Source organism: Chlorocebus sabaeus, chromosome 24, assembly GCF_047675955.1.
Source record: "Chlorocebus sabaeus isolate Y175 chromosome 24, mChlSab1.0.hap1, whole genome shotgun sequence".
Lineage (NCBI taxonomy): Eukaryota > Metazoa > Chordata > Mammalia > Primates > Cercopithecidae > Chlorocebus > Chlorocebus sabaeus.
In genome coordinates, this window is record NC_132927.1 from 18260887 (window position 1) to 18278384 (window position 17498).

General features: G+C 35.0%; 1 protein-coding gene across 10 annotated transcripts in view; it reads left to right on the forward strand.

The window, feature by feature from the left end:
* The window catches only part of LRFN5 (leucine rich repeat and fibronectin type III domain containing 5), a 282933-nt gene that overhangs the window by 189059 nt on the left and 76376 nt on the right, over positions 1–17498 (forward strand). For 2 of the 10 annotated variants that reach the window (XM_073010948.1, XM_073010950.1), the window contains exon 3: positions 4868–4954. The exons of the other annotated variants lie outside the window; for them this stretch is intronic. The gene's annotated coding sequence lies outside the window, so the exon portion shown is untranslated. The remainder of the gene's footprint in view (positions 1–4867; positions 4955–17498) is intronic. 10 annotated transcript variants of the gene reach the window in all.

Genomic DNA, 17498 nt, shown 5'->3' on the forward strand with positions numbered 1-17498 from the left:
AATTTCTTAGTACCTTCTGAGGGTAAGAAAATGTTTATACTTGGACAACGATGAACACAGATTATTCTATTATATATACAAAGGCACACAGAAAACTTGCAGTTTTATTTTTATAATTTCAGCCACATGTCAGAAGTAGAAATATATAGATATATGTGTGTGTATATATATATAAATTATCGAGTCAAAATTCAAAAAGATCTGTTTGACAGAGATTGTTTGTAATTAAAATTTTGTATTTTTCTTTGCTTGAACAAAATGATTTTAAAACAATAAAATTTATTAAATAAAATTGATATAATGAAACAATGTTTTAAATGATTGCCTTCTGAGCAATATTTTATTAGTATAGATCAAAATTATTTCAAGAGAGAACAAGGCAGTGTACGTAATGATGGAAAATTTCATGAACATGGTTATATTGTGCTAGATCTAGGAATGGGGTGTCGATTTGAAGAAGTAATCACATTCCAGACTAGAGAAAGGACATATGCAGATACCTTTCAACTGAGGAAGATAAGTAAAAGATGCTAACTGCATAGAAAATATATGTTGAAAGTGATGAGAAATAGATAGGAAAGTTTTTTCCCACCCTTTGAAATGGTTGTATTTCTAATACTGATATGCAGAGATAATTTGAAGATGACTCTGAATACTAAACTACATTTTTAATTGTCCACTCAAATCTGTTTTCAAGTAACTACAGAGAACAATTACATTAACAATTTCATCCCTTCGATTTTTCTTTTTATTACAGTTTAAGTTCTGGGATACATGTGCAGAATTTGTCACATAGGTATACATGTGCCATGATGATATACTGCAGCCATCAACCTGTCATCTACATTAGGTATTTCTCCTAATGCTATCCCTCCCCTTTCCCCCAATGCCCTGTGGCCCCTGTGTGTGATGTTCCCCTCCCTGTGCCCATATATTCTCATTGTTCAACTCCCATTTATGAGTGAGAACACATGGTGTTTGGTTTTCTGTTCCTGTGTTAATTTGCTTAGAACAATGGTTTCCAGCTTCATCCATGTCCCTGCAAAGGACATGAACTCATTCTCTTTTTATGGCTGCATAGTATTCCATGGTGTATATGTGACACATTTTCTTTATCCAGTCTATCACTGATGGATATTTGGGTTGGTTCCAAGGCCTTACTATTGTGTGTAGTGACACAACCAATATACGTGTGCATGTGTCTTTACAGTAGAATGATTTATAACCCTTTGGCTATATACCCAGTAATGGGATTGCTGGGTCAAATGTTATTTCTAATTCTAGATCCTTGAGGAATTGCTACACTGTCTTCCACAATGGTTGAACTAATGTACACCCCCACCAACCGTGTAAAAGCATTCCTATGTCCCCACATCCCCTCCAGCATCTGTTGCTTCCTGACATTTTAATGATTGCCATTCTAGCTGGCAATCTCATTGTGGTTTTGATTTGCATTTCTCTGATGACCAGTGATGATGAGCTTTTCTTCATATGCTTGTTGGCCACATAAATGTCTTCTTCTGAAAAATGTTCATATCCTCTGCCCACCTTTTGATGTGTTTTTTTTTTCTTGTAAATATGTTTAAGTTCTTTGAGATTCTGGATATCAGCCCTTTGTCAGATGGACAGATTGCAAAAATGTTCTCCCGTTCTATAGGTTGCCTGTTCACTCTGATGATAGTTTATTTTGCTGTGCAGAAGTTCTTCAGTTTAATTAGATCTCATTTGTCAAGTTTGGCTTTTGTTGAAATTGCGTTTGGTGTTTCAGTCATGAGTTACTTGCTTATGCCTATGTCCTGAATGGTACTGGATTTAGGAAGCCAGTGTTTAGAGCAAATTTTCTAACCCTTTCTTATTATGACCTTATTATTCTGGTCTAAAAGGAGCTAAAGTTCACTATAAAAGGTCTTTCTGCTGGCAATCAACAAGTACTAATTGAACAATAGGTTTTAATTAAATGGTATGAAAGATCAACTGAGTAAAGAACATAATTCTTTCCCTAAAATAGCTTATAATGCTTTTAAGGGCATAATAAAAGCACATAGGAGACCCTATATAAAGATATTTACAGAACCTTCCTAAATGATTAATGTTGTTGGGCAACCTAGATGCACTCAAGGAATTCAGCAACGAGGGAATAAATCAGTGGGGACTCAGATAGACTAGGAAAGAAACCCTACTATGTACCACATACTGACTGAGCTTCATGTTTGCCTGTTTTACAAAATGGAATATGTTAACAATCTTAGGAGCTAAAGTTCTCCTGTTTCTCAGATGATTAAATGAACACTCAGAATCAATATTGCTCAAGTATTGTGTGGCAAAACCTTCAGAAATTTGGTCTTCTATGTCTCCATTCCTAGCTGTCTTACTTTGCTTAAGTGTCTTCATAACTTAAAAACTATGAGAATCTAATAGTTTGTGATCTGGAATTTGCAGTAGCAGTGGGATTTTAGCAGAGAGGAGAATGTAACAAAGAGGGCATTTCAACAACCTGAAGTTGACGTTTGAATCAGAAGCGTTCTTTTTCGTTCTATAAAGGAGAAAAATTGGTGCTATGTTTTCCTAGGTTTGAGTTTTTAATGTAGCCTGTAATTTATTTTGCCAAATAATCCAAGAGGAAAGATACAGTCTTTCTTTTCATCCCCAGATTATTAGAAACTTCAGCTTTAGTCCTAAATATCACCACACATTAAATATAACATGGCAATATAGACTTGGAGTACATGAATCTAATATCCTCAATCTTTACTGTGATCATTCAGAGCTCAAACTTTAGAGTCTTGCCTAGTCTGATACTCATCTTATTCCTTCTAAATGGACAGACCATAGACTATTTAATACTGGGCTCCTCCTTGTATCTTGGAAATCCTTCTGCCTTAGGTGAATTTGAGGGAAGCAAATATAGCAGTATTCAATAAACTCTATGTATTATTTTGGTATTCATGACAACCCTAGGAGGGAAGTTTTATTATTTTTATGCCATTTTGCAAATGAAAAAAAACTGAGTTATTAGTCACTGTGCAAATACTTCTTGTGTCTTAACTGCTATATCTAATTCTTAACCTTAGCCACGTTATATGATCCAACATAGAGAATGGTAAGCTGTGGTCCTCTAAGATGGGCAGAAATATAGCAGGTGCTTTGATTCCTGTGTACCCTATTTACAAAGATTGGTAGTACCCAGTTTTCTCCTTAATTTCTTGACATAGAGAGTTTGAATTTATGTCTTAAACTCATATTCTGTAAAAAGAAGCATCAGTTTATTTTACTAATGTACTATTGGCCCTATTTCTTGAGTATTAGTCCTGGTCTGGTCTTGTTAGGTTAAGAGAATCTTTGTCTTCCTGGGCCTGTCTTTGCAATTCGTGCTTCTAATTACTGCTCCCCCCTACTTTGTATTTTGTCACAACTAACCTACAGAAATGCCATATTCAGTCAACATCAAAACATGTCTTTTTCATTGTTGGGTGTGTATTAGACAAATGGACAAATTGGACAACATCTATAGTGTTGGGTGATGGGTGGTGAGTCTAATAGTTGGGACATTTACTGTGAAACACTTCTGAGATGGAATAACATTTAAACTTTGATATGAAAAAAGAGAAAGAATATTGATGGTTAAGAGAGGGCAGAAGAGCATTTCAGATTAGAAGAACAGCATGGAAAAACGTCCATGGTAAAAAGCACGGACAGCACTTGAAGAACTAAAAAATAGTCTATTCCGGTAATAACAAAGTAGTCTACAGATGTCCATTAAATCCAGTTGATTAATGGTGGTGTTGAGTTCAACTAGGTCCTTACTGATTTTCTGCCTTCTGGATCTGTTTCTTTCTGATAAACAGGTGTTGAAGTCTCCAACTATAATAATGAATAATATATTTCTCCTTGTCATCCTATCAGTTTTTGTTTCTGCAAAACAGACGCTCTGTTTTCAGGCACATGCAGGTTAATGATTGTTATATTGTTCATGGAGAATTTACCGTTTATTATTGTATAATACTCCTCTTTATATGTAATTAATATCCTTGGTGTGAAGTTTACTCTTTGAAATTAATATAGCTGGGAGGGATTGCATTGAGAGTTATACCTGATGTAAATGATGAGTAGATGGGTGCTGACGAGTTGATGGGTGCAGCACACCAACATGGCACAAGTATACATATGTAACAAACCTGCACGTTATGCACATGTACCCTAGAACTTAAAGTATAATAAAAAGAAAAAAAAAAGAAATTAATATAGCTGTTCTTGCTTTCCTTGGATTAGTACTAACATGATGTATGGGTCTCCACTCATTTACTTTTAATTTTTACCTGGTTTTGTATTTAAAATGAGTTTCTTGTCTGGACGCGGTGGCTCACATCTATAATCCCAGTGCTTTGGGAGGCTGAGGCAGGAGGATCACTTGAAATAAGGAGTTTGAGACCGGTTTGGGCAGCATAGCGAGACTTTGTCTCCAGAAAAAATAAAAATAATTAGCCAGGTGTGGTGATGCATGCCTGTGGCCCCAGCTACTCTGGAGGCTGATGTGGGAGGATCGCTTGAATGCAAGAGATCAAAGCTGCACTCCAGCCTGAGTGCCACTGAGTGCCACTGCACTCCAGCCTGGGTGACTGAGTGAGACCTTGTCTCATAAAAATAAATAAATAATAAATAAATACATAAAATGAAGTGGATGTCTTGTAGACAAGATGTAATTGGATCTTGTTTCTTGATCCACTTTGTTAATTTCTGTTTTCTAATGGTTACATGTAGACCATTGATGTTCAGTGTGAATGTCGTTATACTTGGATTACTATCATATTTGTTAGTATTTTCTATTTGTTGCCCTTTTTAGTTATACTTTTTTATTTTCATTTTTTAGAGTTTTCTCTAGAGTTTGCGATATACTTTTACAACTAATCCAAGCTGGTGTAGCGTTTCACAGAACACTGTACCCACTTCACAAGGAGTGAGTTTTATATTTTTATTTTCACCCCCTTCTCTCTTCCCTCCCTCCTTTTCCCCCATGCTCCTCTTCCTCCTCTCCTCCCTTTCCTCTATTTTCTCTCCCTTGTGAGTTCTTTATAATGATAAAATAATTCTAATTCTTCTTTCCTGTTCCTTATGTCATTGCTGTCATTCATTTCACATATATATATATATGCATAGAATATTGAACAGATTTTTGCTATTATTATTTTTTAAAGTTATCTGTTAGATCAATTAAGAATAAGAAAAATTAAAAATTTTATTTTATCTTCTGTGCTGTTTCCTTCTTCATGGAGATGTGCGTTTCTGACCTCTATTATTTTCTTTCTATCTAAATAACTTATTTTTTAACGTTTCTTTTATAGAAAGTCTACTGGCAACAAATTTCCTCAATGTTTGTTTGTCTGAGGAAGTCCTTATTTCTGCTTCATTTTTGAAGGATTATTTAATAGCGTACAGTATTCTATTTTTTTCTTTCTCTGTCAATACTATACATATTTCTCTTTAATTTCTTCTTGTTTGCATGATTTCTGAGAAGCTAAATGTAATTTCTTATCTTTCGTCTTCTAGAGGTAAGATGGTTTTTATCCTCTGGTATTTTCCAAACGTTGTCTCTTTTTAAAATTTTCTGTAGCTTGAAAATGATATACCTAAGTATAGTGGTTTTGACATATGTACTGCTTGGTTTTTTCTGAGCTTCCTGGATCTGTGATTTGGTGTCTAAACATAATTTGGGAAAAATCTCAGTCATTATGGCTTCAAATATTTACTATCTTTCTTTCTTTCTTTCTTTCTTTTATTGTTTTTCTAGAATTCCTATGACACGTGTTATACCGTTTGTAATTATTTCTCATTTTGGGGTTATTTTGTTCTTTTTAACAGTATTATTTTTCTCTAAGCTTTGTAATGTGGGAAGGTTTTTTTTTTTTTTTTTTTTTTTTTGAGATAACCTTAAGCTCAGATTCTTTCCTCCGCTGTGTCTAGTCTATGGGTAAGCCCATGAAGGTAATCCTTTATTTCTGTTACAATGTTTTGAATCTCTAGCATTTATGGCATTTATGTTTGTTTCTTTATTAAACTTTTTATATCTCTGCTTACATTATCTCTGTTCTTGCATGTTGCCTGTCCATTAAATCTCTGAACATCTTAATCATAGTTGTTTTAATTTCCCAGCCTGAGAATTCCAACATGCCTAGCATTTGAATCGTATTCTGCTGCTTGCTCTGACTCTTCATAGGTATTTTTTTTTTCTTCCTTTTTAGTTAGCTTTGTACTTTGTGCTTGATAACTGGACATGATGTGCTAGGTAGATAGAACTGCTATGAATAGACTGTTAGTGACATGATGGTAGAGGATGGGGTAGAGAAGCATTCTATAATCTTAGGAGAAGAACTGTCTTTTGCGAGCTTGTACCCCTGAACTGAGAGCTTCTCACATGCTGCTTAGTTCACTTCCGCAACTCTATAGGACAGGATGACTAGAGGGGTCTGCAGTTGGGTATTTCTCTTCCTCCAGGTCACTTAGACACTGATGAAACTTAGAAGTTAGGATTTGGCTAAATTCCCTCTTCTGAGAGAAGACCTTATTAGAAGAGCCAAATGATCTGACACATTTCAAAATGTTTATTTTCATCCTTCTTCTGCTGGAAGCACTGAGCGTTTTCTCCAGTGTTTGCTATGAGAACTTAGATGAACTCCTGGAGGTAAAATACGAAAGAGTGAGGACCCCTGATGTCTAGGTCTCTTTAGAGTTTTTAACTCTCAAACTTCGTGCTGAGCCTCCAGCAATTTATTAATCATAGCTCAGGTCTTCCTCTCTAGTTAGTGGTTCCTTCTGAGGTTTGCAGGCTTGGGTTTCTGCTCTAGCAAGCTGTGATTTCCCATCATGAAACCAGAAATTCAATGCCATTTTGATTCTAAATCCTTTTCTATGACTTAATTTTCCTCTATGTATTTTAGAATATTCACATATACTTTATTTTATTTCCTTTAATTCTGGAAATGTTAAATTATTACTTATATACTTATTTCTGTTTCAAGAAAATCATGCTAACTGAATATTAATTCTCTGGGTCTTCGCCTTTTACTTTTTTATTCTTCCCTTCCTGTTTAGCATTCATTGCCATTTCGTTCTACTTCCTGGATGAGATACTTAACTGTATCTTCAACTCTTCTTTTAATTTTATCTATTGTAATTCATGGCATTATTTTTTTCCAGTTTGTTTTTTATATAGATTTCAATTTTTGATTTGTGAATCAATTTAAACAGGGAACAAAGTTCTTAATTATATTGGCTTTTAATGGGGGACTAAAATATCTCACTATTTTATGTAGAGACCATTAACCAAACTTTATTTAGATTTAGTAACTAAATATATCATTTACATATACATATGGAATATATATACACATTCCATTTACATTCCTTTCTTTCAAGTGATATATGCCATCACATTTCCAATATTTCTTAAGTTGTATGTGGGCTAATTAGCTATATTCTTGTGATCTTTCAAGTGTGCTGCGGCTACTTCTCTTGTTTCAATTGTAACTAGTATGTTGGAATATCTACTGTTATCTCTCCAAATATTTTTGTCTTTTTGTGTTAATTCTTTATTTCATCTCTTTACCATAATTTAAAAAAACAGATTTGTGGGCATACTGCAGTTTTGTTACATGGATATATTGCAAAGTGGTGAAGTTTGGTCTTTTAGTGTATCCATCACCTGAATAGTGTACACTGTACTCAGTAGATAATTTCTCATCCCTCATGCCCCTCCTAAACCTCCCACATTTTTAAGTGTCCAGTATCTATTATTCCACTCTGTATGTCCATGAGCACACATTGTTTAGCTCCCACTTATAAGTGAGAATATGTGGTATTTGGCTGTGTTTTTTATTTATTTTACTTAGGATAATAGCCTCCGGTTCTGTCCATATTGCTGCAAAAGGCTTGATTTTATTCTTTTGTATATCCATATAGTATCCCATCATATAAATGCATCACATTTTAATCGAATTATTCATTGGTGGACACTTAGTTCGACTTTGCTATAGTAAATAGTGCTGTGATAAACATATGAGTGCACATGTCACTTTTATATGATTATTTTCCTTTGGGTATATATCCAGTAGTAGGATTGTTGGATCAAATGGTAGTTCAATTTTTAGTTGTTCGAGAATCCTTTGTATTGTTTTCCTTAGAGGTTGTACTAATTTGTCTAACCAATAATGTATAAGTGTTCCCTTTACATTCATATTAACATCTGTTGATTTTGATTTTTTAATAATAACCATTCTGATTCATGTAAGATGTTTTCTCATTTTGGTTTTAATTTTCATTTTCTCTGATGACTAGTGTATTAGTCTGTTCTCGTATTGCTATAAAGAAATACTCAAGACTGGATAATTTTTAAAGAAAAGAGGTTTAATTGGTCACAGTTCTGCAGACTGTCAAGGAAGCATGGCATCATCTTCTGGGGAGGACTCAGGGAGCTTTTACTCATGGCAGAAGGCAAAGTGAGAGCAGGCATCTTATGGCCAGAGCAGGTGGAAGAGACAGAGAGAGGTGAGGTGCCACACACTTTGAAACAACCACATCTCATGAGAACTCATTATTGTCACGAGAGTGCCAAGGACGATGATGTTAAACCAGGGGAAACCACCTTCATGATCCAATCACCATCCACCAGGCCCCTCCTCCAACATTAGGGATTACAATGCTACATGAGATTTGGTTGGAGACACAGATCTGAACCATATTAACTATTGATGCTAAGCCTTTTTTCATATGTTCATTGGCCACATGTATGTCTGCTATTGAAAAATGTCCACTTTTGATAGGGTTATTTTCTTTTTTTTATTTTTCATGCTGACTTATGTGGCATTATTTTAGACGCTGGAAATTAGTCCTTTGTTGAATGCTTAGTTTGCAAATGTGTTCTCCCATTCTGTAGGTTGTTTGATACTCTGTTGATTATGTCTTGTGCTGTGCAGAAAATTTTTTGTTTAACTAAGACCCATTTGTCTCTTTTTGTTTTTGTTGCATTTGCTTTGGGGGTCTTAATCATAAATTATTTTCCTAGGCCAAATCCCAGAGATTTTTTTCTAGGTTTTCTTCTAGGATTTTTATAGTTTCAAGTCTTATATGTAAATATTTAATCTATCTTTAATTAAATTTTAAATATGGTGAGAGATATGGATCCAGTTTTATTCTTCTGTATGTGGCTATCCTATTATCTAGCACCATTTATTGAATAGATTCCTATTCCCGTGGTATATTTGTGTTGACTTTAATGATAACCAGTTAGTTGTAGATATTGGCTTTATTTCCGAGTTCCCTATTCTGTGCTATTGATCCATGTGTCTATTTTGTAACAGTACCATACTGTTTTGGTTACTGTAGTCTATAGTATAGTTTGAAGTTAGATAAAATGATGCCCCCAGCTTTACTCTTTTTGCTTATAATTGCTTTGGCTATTTAGGCTCTTTTTGGTTCCTTGTGAATGTTTATTTTTTGTTTGTTTTTAATTCTGTGAGCATTCATATTGGTCATTTCAGAGGAATTTCATTGGATCTGTAGGTTGCTTTGGGCAGTACATTTATCTTAACAATATTGATTCTTCCATTCCATGATCATGGAATGCTTTTTGAGTTGTTTGTATCATCTCCAATTTCTTTTACTAGTGTTTTACAGTTTTAATTGTACAGATCTTCTTCTCCTGGGTTAAATATATCCTGAGATATTTTATTTTTTGTAGCTATTATAAACAGAATTGAGTTATTGATTTAGTTGTCAGTTTGATTGTCATTGGTGTATAGACATGCTATTGAGTTTTGTATGTTGCTTTGCATTATAAAACTTAATTAAGTCAATTTTCAAATGTTGAAGTCTTTGAGAAGAATCTTTAGGGTTTTCAAGGTATACAATTATATCATCAACAAGTAGAGATAAATTGAGCTCCTCCTTTCTAGTTTGGATGTTTTCATTTTTTCCTTGCCTGATTGTTCTTGCTAGGTTTTCCAATACAGTGTAAAATATGAATTGTAAATGTAAAGTATGAAAGCGGGCATCTTTGTCTTATTCCAGTTCTTAGAGGGAATGCTTTCAACTTTTCCCTGTTCAGTATGATATAGGCTGTGATTTGTCATAGATGGCTTTTATTATTTTGAAGTATGTTTCTTCCATGCCTAGTTTGTTCAAAGTGTGTTTTTTTGTTTGTTTGTTTGTTTGTTTTAATCAGGAAGGGGTACTAAATTTAATTGAATATATATTTTTTTGCATCTATTGAAATGATTACATGAAACTTGTTTTTAATTATGTTTATGTGTTGAATCACATTTATTTATTTGCACATATTGAATTATCCTGGAGTAAAACCCACTTGATCATAATGTAATAGCTTTTTGATATGCTGTTCGATTTGGTTTTCTAGTATTTTGTTCAGAAATATTGTGTCTATGTTCATCATGGACACCAGCCTGTAGTATTTTATTTTTGTGTTGTCATTGACTGGCTTTAGTATAAAGATGATGAGTGCTTTGTAGAATGAGTTATGGAGGATTTCCTCTTTCTTGATTTTTTGAAACAGTTTCAGTAGGATTTGTACCAGTTCTTTGTACACCTGCAGAAATTGGCTGTGAATCCATGTGTTCCTGGACATTATATTGAGGGTGGGATATATTTTTTTTTAATTACTGATTCCATCTTACTACTCATTATTTTTCTATTCAATATTTCTATTTCTTTCTGGTTCAGTTCTGGGAGACTGGATGTTTCCAGGAATTTATCAGTTTCCTCTAGGTTTTCTTGTTTGTGCATGTAGAGATGCTCATAGTAGTCTCTGATGATCTTTTTTGTCTCTATTGTACGAGTTGTAATGTCTCCTTTTTCAATTTTGATTTTGCTTATTTGAATCTTCTCCCTTTTTTTTCCTTGGTTAATCTAGCCAGCAGTCTAGCAATTTTATCTTTTTAAATAACATACTTTTCATTTTATTGACTATTTGTAATTTTTCATCTCAATTTTATTGAATTCTTCTCTGTTCTTTGTTGTATCTTTCCTTTTGCAAATGTTGGGCTTGGTATGTTCTTATTTTTCTATTTTCTTGAGGCACAATTTGAACTAGTTATCTTGTTATCTTTTCTATCCTTTTAATGTAGGCATTTATCACTGTAAACATCCCTTTTAGCACTGGTTTTGCTATACCCCAAAGGTTTTGGTTTTGTTTCTATTTTTATTTGTTTCAATTTTTAAAATTTTCTTCTTAATTTCATCATTGACCCAAAGATCATTCAAGAGAAGGAGTTTAATTTCTAAGTGTTTTTATAGTTTTGATTGTTTCTCTTGGTATTGATTTCTAAGTATTATTCCACTGTGGTTCAAGAAGATAGTTGATATGATTTTTATTTTTAAAAATGTGTTGATACTTGTTTTTGGCTGAATATGTGGTCTATTTTGGAAAATGTTCTATATACTGATGAGAACAGTGGGGTTTTGAAGTCTACCACTATTATTGTATTGTTTTCCATATATTTTATTAGGTCTAGTAACATTTGTCTATGAATCTGGGTGCTCTGGTATTGTTTGCATATATATTTAGGGCTGTTATATATTTTTGTTGCATCATCTCTTTATCATTATGTAATTATCTTCTGTGTCTTGTTTTCCAGACATTTTAATTTTTCTTCTTCTCTCTCAGGAATACCCATGACTCATAGTTTTGAACACTTTACATAATTATTTCTAAAAGACTTTGTTCATTTTTAAAAATTCTCTTTATTTTATCTCACTGAGTTAATTCAAAAGACCAGTCTTTAAGTTCTGAAATAATTAATTTTGTTTGGTTTAGGCTATTAAAGCTTTCAATTGTATTTTATAATTCCTTCAATGAATGTTTTATTTCCACAAACGCTGTTCATTTTTAAAAATCATTTTAGTAAATTTTTCATTTATATATTGAATTTTTTTTTTCTGATTTCTTTGTGTTGGTTTTTCAACTTTATCTCTGATCTGTTGTTGGGAAGAATGTTCTGTAAATGTCTGTTAGATCCATTTGGTCTATTATCCAATTTAAGTGCTTTGTTTCCTTGTTAGTTTTTTGCCTGGACCATCTCTCTAGTGCTGTCAGTGGGGTGTTGAAGTCCATCACTATTATTGTATTGCTTTCCACATATTTTGTTAGGTCTAGTAACATTTGTTTTTGAATCCAAGTGCTCTGGTATTGGTTGCATATATATTTAGGGTTGTTAAATATCTTTTTGTTGCATTGATCTCCTTATCATTATATAATTTTCTTCCGTGTCTTGTTATAATGCTGATTTAAAGTCTGTTTTGTCTGTTATCTGTGTAGCTACTCCTGCTCACTTTTGGTTTCCATATGTATGACATATTTTTTCCACCTCTTTACTTTGAGTCTATAAGTGTCATTACTAGTTATGTGGGCTTCCTGTAAGCAGCATATGGTTGAATCTTTTTTTAAAAAAATCCATTCTGCTAATCTATATCTTTTAAGTGGAGTATGTAGTCCATTTGTGTTCAAGGTTAATATTTCTGTGTGACTTATTGTTTCTGTCACAATGTTAAGTGTTATCTAGTTGTTTTTTTATATGTGTATGTGCTTTATAAGACCTGTGAGTTTCCTACTTTCATGTATTTTTGTGACAGTGACTATTAACCTTCCGTTTCCATGTTTAAACGTCCTTTGATCATTTCTTGTAGGGCTGATCTAGCAGTGATGAATTCCCTCAGCGTTTGCTTGTTTGGAAGACTATTTCTCCTTCATTTATGAAGCTTAGTATAGAAGGATACAAAATCCTTGGCTGATATATATCTATATCTGTATCTATTTGATTTTAGAGGACTGAAAATAGGACCCTAATCTCTTCAGACTTGTGAGGTTTCTTCTGAGAAGTTCACTGTTAGTCTTTTGGGATTTCTTTTATAGGTAATTACATCCCCATGTGTTGCTGGTTCAGCACTTTTTCTTTCACATTCAGTTTAGATAGCCTGATGACTGTGTGCCTTGGTGAAGTATGTCTTGCAATTTATGTTTCAGTAGGTTTTTGAGTTTGTTGTATCTTGACATTTAAATCTTTAGCAGCACTAGTGTATTTTTCTTCAATTATTCCCTCAAATAGGTTTTTCAGACATTTTACTCTTTCTTCTTCTCTCTGAGAAATACCCATGACTCATAGTTTTGAACACTTTACATAATTCTTTATTTCTCAAAGACTTTGTTCATTTTTAAAAATTCTCTTTTCTTTATTTTACCTGAGTTAATTCAAAAGACCTGTCTTTAAGTTCTGAAATCATTTATTTTGTTTGGTCTAGACTATTATTAAAGTTTTCAACTGTACTTTGTAATTCCTTCAATGAATGTTTTATTTCCAGAAACTGTTCATTTTTAAAAATCATTTTAGTAAATTTTTCATTTATATATTGAATTGTTTTTTCTGATTTCTTCGTGTTGGTTTTCAACTTTCTCTCTGATCCAATTGAACTTCCTTACAAGTCATAGTGTGAATTATTTATTTGGCATTTCAGAATTTCTATTTCTGTTAGAATTCATCACTAGAGAGCCGGTGTGATTATTTAGAGGTGTTGTAACATCCTATTATTTCACACTGCCTGAATTGATACACTGTGTTTTATCATCTGGAGAAGCTGTCACTTCTTAGATTTCAATTTACTTTTGGTTAGGTGGTTCCTCCTCCTTCCCAAAGGGTGTGATTATCAGGTATGTTTTGTATTACCATTTAGCTTTTATTCTGGGTGCTTTCAGGGTGCTAAGGCTCAGTATGAGTTCCTTGGTTGTAGATAGCTTTTGTATAGTGACCTTCTCAAATCTCAATTGTAGTAGTGATATACTGGTTCTATGAGCAGGCTCACTGCCTTCCACAAGACTAGGATTGCCGAGGTCTCAGGAAGCTTGTCTGACGGCCCAGTACTGTGAACTTCTGTTAGCAGGCTTTTTATTGGGCTGTGTAGTTCTACCTTCAGGCCAGTAGGTGGTGTTTATGGGTAAAAGCTGTAGCAGAAGCAAATGGGTATACTGTTCCATCTTTGTTTACCAGAAGGACGTCTCTGTTGTCTTGGCCAGTGCGGTGTTCTGTGGAATGCATGCCTGAAGCCCTGATTTTCCTGCTTAGCCTTGGAGAGGGGACAAAGCTGCTCTCAAATATCAAAATTACTAGTACTGCGCCTTATGGAAGTGGGAGATGGAACCTGTGGTGAAATGTACTGTGGTCTCTGCAAGGGGGGAGGGGACTGCAGTAGCTCCAAGTCCAAGGCAAGCAAAAACAATGTCCACCTCCCTATCATATCCCTGCCCTGGGATTCCTGACTCTCAGTTCAGAGAGAGACTGTCATTTATTTGCATGCCACACCGTAGCTAATGGCTGTGGAAAATGCTTGTCCGACAGCTATCTGCTGTAGTGGCCCCTGGGCAGAAGTTCTTTTCTCAACGCAGAACAGATAGTTCTACAGCTCCCCTAATCCCTGCTGCAGGAACTCTGCCACTCCATGTAGAAAGGGGGAAGGACCATGCCCTCTGTTCAAGCCCTGGCCCAAAGGGCACACTGCCAGTGTGGGTTCTGTCACCCTGAATAGACCTGGAATGGCCATCCACAGACGCTTTTGCAAAAAGCCCCTGGGAGAGGAACCCTAGTGGGTTGGGAAGGGGAGAAGTCCCCCCTCTCCATATTTATGAAAAGTACTGGTATTGCCTGACTGCTGGGGCAGAACCACACTCCTCCCTTTCAGAGCCCAGAGAAATGCTCATGTCTCTGCAGGAAGAACAATGACCTTCAGCTCACATTCAGGGAGCTCTTGGTACGGAAGAATGTGCATTCTGAATTTTGGGTTCCTTTGTCCCGAGGAGCACTCTCTTGGAATGCTGCAGTCACTCTTTCCCCAAGAACTGTCTGCCCTGGGGGTCAGACTACCTGTAATTATGCAGCTCCCTTGGCTCTTGTTGGCCCTTTGGGGCGGCTGTAGTCTGAGCCGTTGTTGGTGTATATTTCCAGGGATCAAGGGATATGGATACACCAGGAATGAGATTTCCTGGGCATGACAGTGGTGCATAATGGATGCATACTCAGTATAGTGCCTGCCACCTCAGCTTAGGTCTGGGGGGAGGGTGAGTTACCCTTTGCCAGCTGGCAGCTCAGTGCAATGCCCTCAAGAAGTTCTCAAATCGCCACCCACACCAGTGCTTGGGTTTATGAGGGCAGAGGAGCCCTCCAGCAGTTTGGAAACCAGCAGTCTGCTGCAGGGACTTGGTGAACTAACAATAACTCCACCTACCTTTTCCATAGGACTTCAAGTTCTTCAAGGTTCCATCTCTGCCAAACTGTTCCTTCCTTCTTTCTCAGCATCCCATTTTCTTCCTGTGAGTCTTCTGTCAGGCTCCAGCATTTTCCTTTCAACATTTAGTTCAAGTTACGATATTCATCTATAACATTGATTATTCTTTCTGAGAACTGGCATCAGATAGGCCTAGTCATCAATCTTGAAATGATCTCACTGCAATCATTTTAAAAGGATTTTGTGAGGTGGAGTGTGGAGAGAGGAAATTCTTTTGAGAATTCACACTAACTCACTTATACTTTACAGCCCTTCAGAGGTTGCTCATTACATTGTAAAGATTATGTAGATACTTTAAAAGTGACGTTCTGCTTTTTAAACTAGCCTTGTACCGTACTTTCCTTACACATGAAGTTCCAATCATGGTTAACTTCCTTTAGCTCTTCAAATGTCATCCACGTCTTTCTTATATTTGATCTCTTCTCATGCTGTACTTTTAAATTGAAATGCTCTTCTTTTCTCCGTTAATACTCTGTCTTCATTCTCACCAAATTTTAGATGTCATTTCGTCTGAAAAGTCATTTACCACAACTTTCAGCTGTTAAGTTTCACCACCTATCTAGGGATATTATAGAAAATGCCCAATCTCTCTGTTGGTCCAATATATACTCAATAATAACTAAGAAATGTTTTGATGTTGAATATATATGTCATTATTGTAAGTTTATTCTTGCCACATAAATTATAAAGCAGTGTGGATTATTGACTAGAAGCACGAAACCAGAGGCCAGATTGCTTGGATTTGAATACCAGCTCTGCCAGTGCCTACTCATATGCCTTTGTATATGTCATTTAAGTAAATGTATAAGTATCTTCATTTATAATACGGGAAAATAATAGTACATAAGTACTATGGTTTTTAAGAATGAAATTAGCTAATATACATGAGGCATATATGTTTGATATGTTGTAAGAATTGTGTAAATGTTGTTTTAATAAGTAATTATTTTGATTCACACTGACTAAAACAGATCAAATCAATCCAACATTGCAAAGGTAATTTTCTATCATCTCATAAGTAACTTCAGAAATATGAATTAGCCTTACCTAATTCAAAAATCTGAAATTCCACCACATATAATTAGAACAAATTACCTATACCTGAAGGATAGAAATTAATTAAGATTAATATCAAGTGAATTAGTGTTGAATGGCATATACTTTGTTTCCTTTCACAATCATGAAGCTGAAGGTCATTTAGAGCTTTCTTTTTTATATCAACATACTGGCACTTTACAAAACATAATGTAAGCTTATGATGGCAATTGTATTTCTCAGCTGCTTAAAAAGATCTGTACATTTATTTCTAATTCTCAAGAAGAAGTAAATTATAGGCAATGCTGGAATATAAATTTGAATGCATAAGAATAAAGATAGAATCATATTTCAAAAGTTATTGCTTGAATTACTTAGAAAAAATGTATATTTGGTAAGTATATATTTTTATTAGCTAAAGAAAGTACCAAGCCAGATACATTGAAAAATAATCGAAGCATAAAGTATCAAAGGAAAATTTTTTTAAAAATGAAAAAAATGGCCAGGCGCGGTGGCTCACGCCTGTAATCCCAGCACTTTGAGAGTCTGAGGCGGGTGGATCACGAGGTCAGGAGTTCAAGACCAGCCTGGCCAAGATGGTGAAAATACTACTACTACTCTACTAAAAATATAAAAAATTAGCCGGGCGTGGTGGCGGGTGCCTGTAATCCCAGCTACTTGGGAGGCTGAAGCAGAGAATTGCTTGAACTCAGGAGACAGAGGTTACAGTGAGCCGAGACAGCGCCACTGCACTCCAGCCGGCGCGACAGAGTGTCTCTACTAAAAATACAAAAAATTAGCTGGGCGTGGTGGTGGGTGCCTGTAATCCCAGCTACTTGGGAGGCTGAGGCTGAGACTTGCTTGAACCCAGGAGGCTGAGGTTGCAGTGAGCCAAAACAGCGCCACTGTATTCCAGCCTGTGCAACAGAGTGAGACTCTGTCTCAAAAAAAAAAAAAAAAAAAAAAAAAAAAAATGAAAAAAATGAATGGCACATGTACATTCATCAGCCATTCCCTGAAATTCTAGGCACCATCTGATATTAATTTTCCCTTGATATAAATTCCAAAAACTATGACAACAAAACCATAGACCTGCTACTTGTTTAAATAATTAAAGCAAAATTAAT